The 6606-nt window shown below is 46.0% G+C and overlaps 1 protein-coding gene across 2 annotated transcripts in view; it reads right to left on the reverse strand.

Annotated features, from left to right (window-relative positions):
* The window catches only part of Gulp1 (GULP PTB domain containing engulfment adaptor 1), a 239350-nt gene extending 235615 nt beyond the window's left edge, over positions 1 to 3735 (reverse strand). The window contains exon 1 of one of the 2 annotated variants that reach the window (XM_042688291.1): positions 3668 to 3735. The gene's annotated coding sequence lies outside the window, so the exon portion shown is untranslated. The remainder of the gene's footprint in view (positions 1 to 3667) is intronic. The other variant, XM_042688292.1, reaches the window with a different exon arrangement.
* Positions 3736 to 6606: the final 2871 nt, after the last annotated feature.

The following is a 6606-nucleotide window of genomic DNA, read 5'->3' on the forward strand; positions in this document are numbered from 1 at the left end:
CGAATTTGAATATATTTTAGGCTCCCATAGGAACAAACTTAAGCTTCCTGACACCAGCCTCTAATATGTTTAGGGACCAGAGCTCAAGGCAGCCAACCACACAACTGGCTTCTGTGACTATCTCTGAATTCATTATTACATTCAAATAAAATAATTCTCTTATCCTGTAGAGGTTTCAGAAGACACATTGTAATAGTGCACTTCAAATCACAAACACATATCGCTCTACAAAGTCAAATTTAAATAAAAATCATCTTTTCCATTCAGCAATGGGAAAAGGGGTTTTTAAAGAAAAAAGAGGGCTTTGACATTAAAATGACTAGTATATGCATGCATATATATTCTGAATATTCTCTAGTAATTCATAAGAATACTTTACAGTGCTAGCTCAACTACAACAACCACTTACTTCCATTTACTCCTATTTTTATATGTTTATTATTTCTTGATCACAGAAAGTGTAAAATAAGAAGCTACTAAGCATTGTGCTGCAGATGTTATTGCTTAATAAACTGATAGATACTCAGTCTGTTTTCTTTTAAATTGACCTATTGCTCTGAAAGAAAAATGCAGTGTAGTATATTGAACTACAAAAATAGCACTGATGGACATGTGAAACTAAACACTAAAGAGTTCACAAGTATCATTAATGGATCAAAAATTAGTTCATCAAATACATACAGGCACATAAACAACAAATGACATAACCAGGTAAGATGCTTGAAAGGTAAAAGAATACATGGAAATGTTTACAGCTGAGAAGTCAAGCACTGAAAATAAAACACAGGGCAAATGGCTCTCAGTAGGTGTGCAATAAATGTTGTTGGAAATTATTCAAATTATTAAGAAAATTATGTGGCTATAGGGCAAAGAAAGCTTACATCATAAAGCTTACATCTCGAGCATTGTTTCTAAGAAGGGAACCAAGTTCTGCAAATATATGTGTAAACTTTTCATAAAGGCAAAATTGAGCTAGACCTAAAGAAAACTGGTCATGAACATAAATATAAAGTAAAATAAAAATGATGAATTTGCTGATCTTTTCTCTTTAAATAAAAAGAGTCAACTATAACTATAAAAAAACTCCCCCAATATCTTTGAAAAGAAAAATTTATGATTATGATTGAAGTGTGAAAAATCATATTTTTTGAAAATTATGAGATATGTTATTGCATTATATTCTAGATAAATACATTCCTATTTTATGCTCATATATTCAACTGGGGCAGTTGAGTCAGAAGCACTATCACCTTTATCTCTAAAAGCCTGCTAACATTAGTTCTACTTTTCAATTCTGAAAAAAAGTTTGTTTCTTCACTGTGGAAGTGGGAAAGTGAAATCTCAGTCAGAAACACTTTGCACTGTGATTCATAAAGACAATTTCACAGAGCCAGCTGACAGTCCCACAACCTCAAATTCACAAAGAAGTACAAACCACAAGAAATAAAAGCCACAAACTCCCATGCCCATGGAAGTAGACCAAAACCCCTGAAAAAAAAAAAAAAAAGCTAAAATAAAAACAACTTTAACAAAAGTAGAGTCTAAGTGGCAGCAAAGATTTTAAATCTTGGTATTAAGAAGCGGTAAGACATTAACAACAGAGATTACTCCAAATTATACTTCTTCGGTTAGAAGAGCCAAGTCAGCATCCATGTATTGGGATGCCTTCTGTAACACAATGTGGATATGTAAGTTCCAATATTTTTCTACTTTAATTGTATGGCCTATATCTATGTTCTTTGAGAATACCTAATTGAATTATTTGATTTCGGTGGAAAACCATCTGCTGGAATCCCAGGTCTTCAGTTCTCACTGACCATGAAAACAAAGAAGCAAGGTCAAGGTCAAAGGGCTGAAGTTTCAGCACACAGAGTCCAAATCTAGGAGACAGATAGCAACAAAGTGTGGGTTTTGGCAAAGTACATCAACACAAACAGCATCAGGCCCGGGCTCTTTTATAGGGAGGCTAGGCTGATAAGGAAGGTAGAGTCAGACTTTCCTCTTCTAGCCTTTCTTCCTCACTCTCCTTAGTTATATCCAACTGGGGTTTTGTTTTGTTTTGTTGTTTTTTGGCCAAGAAGACTGATCTTAGTCACCCAAATATTCTCACTGCAGAAGAAACCCCTTACTTAAGGCCAAGTACAACCAACAGCCCCTTTCCAATTATCCCCTCCAACTTCCCCAAGTCTCTTTCATGCCTGGCTACTGAGCTCAGTTGAGTTTGGCTGCTTGCCAGCTTCCTCTCTTCTTTCCTTGTCACTCGTAAAAACTTGGAAAATACTCCTGGACAGCTCAAGGAGACCTTTTAATTATGCAATGGAGCAGTACCTTAGTCTGGCCGCTGTTTTTTTCAGTATTGCTTGTAATCACCAGCGACTGCATGCTCACAACTGAGGAGTTTTCTAGCAAGGCTACTTGTTTATGTGGGGGGTGGGAGGGTAGTGGGGGAGAGAAAAGACTGGCAGAGAAAGTTGGCAATTTGCAAATCTGAAAAATGTCCAGTTCTTCACAGAGTTTCCTACCCCCCTGACATTCACTGGGTCTCCTAATCTTCCGTCTTTTAGGACCTAATCACCCATGAGGCATTACACAGAATCATCAAGTATCTCAGTCCCCTGCAAGCCCTACAAATTAACCATGGTAACAAGAAAGCTCCACAAAACTTGGTATTCTCACATGTTGGTGCAATCGTTTTTAAAAAGCAAGCTCAAACAAACTTATGATGTCTTTCCTAATTATGTCACATTCTGCCAAACCTGTAAAGTTAATGAGTGCCCGTCAACGTCTGATTGCAAAGGAAAGGCAAAAGCTTTGTTGAGAATAGCAACAACAATTATAATAACAATAACAACAATAATACCATCCAGAGAGAGAGAGGGAAGAGAGAGGGAGGGAGGGAGAGAGAGAGAGAGAGTGAGAGAGCGAGAGAGAGAGAGATGCCTTGACCGTCTTTCACTTGGAATTTATCCAACGCTTACCAAGTGGACGCGCCAAGCCCAACACCAGCTACGTCTTCCTTACTCCGCCTCGGCACGAGGTTTCCAGCTGCCGCGTCCAGCTTTCCCCGTTCAAGTCCCATTCAACATTGTAAACACATTCCAAGAAAACCAGCCTGCCCAGACTTCCCTCCCACCGCAGCCCGGGATTACCGGAGTTCGGACTGCCACTGCTTCTCTAATCCGTACAGCGAGGCCACGAGGGGCGGGGAGGGGAACCCAAGCCAGCGAGCTTCGCCACGGGACGCGGGACTCCAGGTCACCTGCCCCCCCCCTCCGTGTACCCCGCGCCCCTCGCACGCGGCGCCCTCCAAACAGAGCCGCTGCGCTCGCCCAGCCGGAGGGCTAGCTAGCCATGTGGACACCGCCCCTGAGCGCGGGCCCAACCCGCGCGGGGCTTTAAAAGTCTCCACCGCCGCCGGGCCTCGGAGCCCTGCGCCCCCCCACCTCCATTCCCGGAGCCAACAATAGGAAGCCGGGCTGGAAGAAGTTCGCTCTCCGGTCGCCTCTCGGGGGACCCAGCGATGACTTTTGCCGGCTTGGCCGCGTCCAGTCCCCTGGCTCTCCACCACCTCCTCCCAGCTCCCGCGCACCGGCCCCCGGCCCCCCAAACTTAGCACACACGCACGCACACCGACGAAAACAGAGGCTCCCGGGCGCCCTGACCTCACCGAGCACTGCCATCGCCGGCATCAACAGGTCTTAGCCTCCGTAAGCTGCCCGAGGGCTCCCGGGCGCTCTTTCCGGCTGCTCGGTCGTGCAACCTGCCGGGGCAGCAGCCCGCGGCGACGCGGAGCCCCCGCGCCAGCCCTCCACCAGCCCGCGCTGACCGCCGCCCGCCGCCCCCGGGGAGGCCGGTTCGTGAGCGGTGACGCCCTACCTGTCCCGACGCAGCCGGGGGAGGGCGCGGGGCGACCGCGGTCCCGGTACCTGGCGCGGGGAGGGAGGGCGCAGGGATGCAGTCGGGTCCGGCTCCCGGCAGGGGCGTGGAGAGCCGCCGGGTCCCCGCCGCCGGCCGGGCGATCTCCGCGCCCGCACCCGCCCGGGCGCCGCTTCCGGGGCCCGGGAAGGAAAGTTTGTCTCTAGATTCAGGACCCTCCCGGCTCGGGTCCGCTCCTTTTCTCAGCTCGCGGTCCCCCTCCCTCCTCTTCCAAAATCCGATCGGAGCCAAAACTGGCGCTGGCAGCGAGCGACTGGGACTCGGGCTCGGGACTCCGGGGACGCGGGGCTCCCCCTCTCGGCCGCCAGGAAACTCTCACACCCGGGCAGGCTCGGGCACTTAGGGCGGTCTCGGAGGACTCTTCCACACGGGACGCCTCGCCAGCTTCAATCGCCGCCGGACTACCCCGCCTACCGCACCAAGAACCGGGAGGCGACGCAGGAGAAGCGCGCGTGCAGGCGGGGCGCGGCGCTCACCCGGTCCCCAGCCCGGACCGCAGCCGCCGCCGCCTCCCACCCCATCCCCACCCCGCCCCCGCCCCGCCTTTCCTTTTGAACCTTCTTCCCGAGACTGGGTGAGGTCTATCTGGCTCTGTGTTTCTCTGCTGGTGCGGCTTAGGAATTCGAGGGGGGGGACGGTGCAGGGGGGAGGGTAGGGGAGTGTTAATCAAAAGAAATACTAGTAAAATTAGCCTTTCTCAGAAAGAACCAGCATCTTTGCCGCTGCTCTGACTACAGACTTTTCCCCCCCTTTGTATTTTTCCTCATCCTCTAAACTCAACTGGAATCCATCAGGTTTGGTTTGGTTGGAGGAGGAGGGGGGGTCGGTTGTGAGGCGTGAACTCTGGGCCTGGGCGCTGTCCCTCGGCTCTTCAGCTCAAGGCACGAGCTCTACTACTTGAGCCACAGCACCACTTCCGTTTTTCTGAGTGGTTTATTGGAGATCAGAGTCTCAAGGACTTTCCTGCCCCGGGCTGGCTTTGAACCGCCTCAGATCTCAGCCTCCTGAGTAGCTAGAATTATGGGTGTGAGCCACTGGCACCCGGAGTTAATCACTTTTCTAAAAACAAAATTAAAATCTGTTGATTCTGCCTGAAATCACCAAATGATGCTTGTTTGCTCCATTTGGATAATTACTTCAACAGCCAGGACTTCTGTTTCTCGGTGGAGGGCTAAACAAGAACTGTTCTTGTTGATCCTGGTAAAGCTCTGCGTGGGAAAGGGGAGCGAAGTATTCCCACGGAAGCAATTGCGGAGGATGAGAGGACCTTTACTAAAGTTTGTGGAGATGCTCCTTGGAATTTAATTTACCAAGTTCCAGCTTGAAGGCAAAACACAGTTGGGAAAGGAAAAAGGCATTTTTACAAGGTTAGAGTTTACAATGTGTTACAATGGAACCAGGGTCAGAGAAGCCAGATTCCATTGCAGACTCCCTCCTTCCTCGCCCAGTTGCCCTGGGACACCTTCCTCAATTACAGCAGGCAGAAGCAATTTCAAAACCCAACTCAGAGTCACAGGCACACGGTAGTCAAATTTAGAGAGAGTACTGTCACACAGACGCACTTGCCTCGTAATTGTAGTGAAGATTTTTTTAAGTGTTCTAGTAGTAAAACAATACTAGTGAGAATAATACTAGTTGCTTTTTGTTCTGTAGATAACCTTTGAACAATGAATGTGTGAGCAATACACATTGTATAGTGACTTGTTATTGGTGTGATTATTCAATGAAAACAAATGGTGGCCTCATAGTTAAGTAAAAAGAGGTTGACCAGATGGGTAAATCTAGTAGACACAAACAGGTGCTTTGTTTTGGTTTTCAACACAGTAGTAAAAGACTCTAGATTCACAATGCTAGATTCACAAGGATATGTCTCCAAATAGTGAGGGTGTGCTAAGAAAGTGTACATGAGTCTTCAGAACACAGATACTCTTAAAAATGTCCAGGGCTGGAGAACAAATCAAACTACAGAGATCAAACATTATGAGCGCCATCCTACAATATAGTGGGAAATGTAATGTTATATAGCATGTGCTTTTTTTAAAAATTGATTTGCTTCTGTAGCTTTAAAGAGGATGTTTAAGTCCTTCCTTACTAAACCAAATATTAAATGTCTCCTGAGCTTTTACAGAACTTTCAGTATCTCAGAGACAAGGTCCCATACATTAAGAACTTTCTATCACTCTAACCACTCTAGATTCCTGAAAAAATTGCCTCTGGTGATCTGTGTTTCCTTTCCGTGAGACTTAGAAGTAGCTAAACATTTTAAAAGAAAGAAAAGAAAAAGAAAAACTCATGGCTGCAAGTATTCCTACCATGAGATGGATGAATTAGGATACATGAATATCCATAACTGTTTTTTCCGATCATTGCTTACAGTGCTAAAAATTATTCATTTTCATATTTTCTCCCAGTGTTGAAAATCTCTTTATTATAGCTTGGCAATGTTTTTTTTTATAACCTATGACTTTGGATATGAACTGCTTTATGAAATGGCTTAGAGTATAAAAAAAATCTCAGAACCAAACAGAAAAAGGTTTGAAGTCAGAATTTTAGAATGTCTGAGAAAGTGGTGAGGTGCTGGAGAGTGTGGTTGTAGAAGCCTGTCTGAAGACAGGGATCAGAAACTAATTCCAACCATCACAAATACTTTAGATTTCCATTTTAAATTTC

This window comes from Dipodomys spectabilis, unplaced genomic scaffold (assembly GCF_019054845.1).
Source record: "Dipodomys spectabilis isolate Male_0828 unplaced genomic scaffold, ASM1905484v1 ptg000115l, whole genome shotgun sequence".
NCBI classification, from domain to species: Eukaryota; Metazoa; Chordata; class Mammalia; order Rodentia; family Heteromyidae; genus Dipodomys; species Dipodomys spectabilis.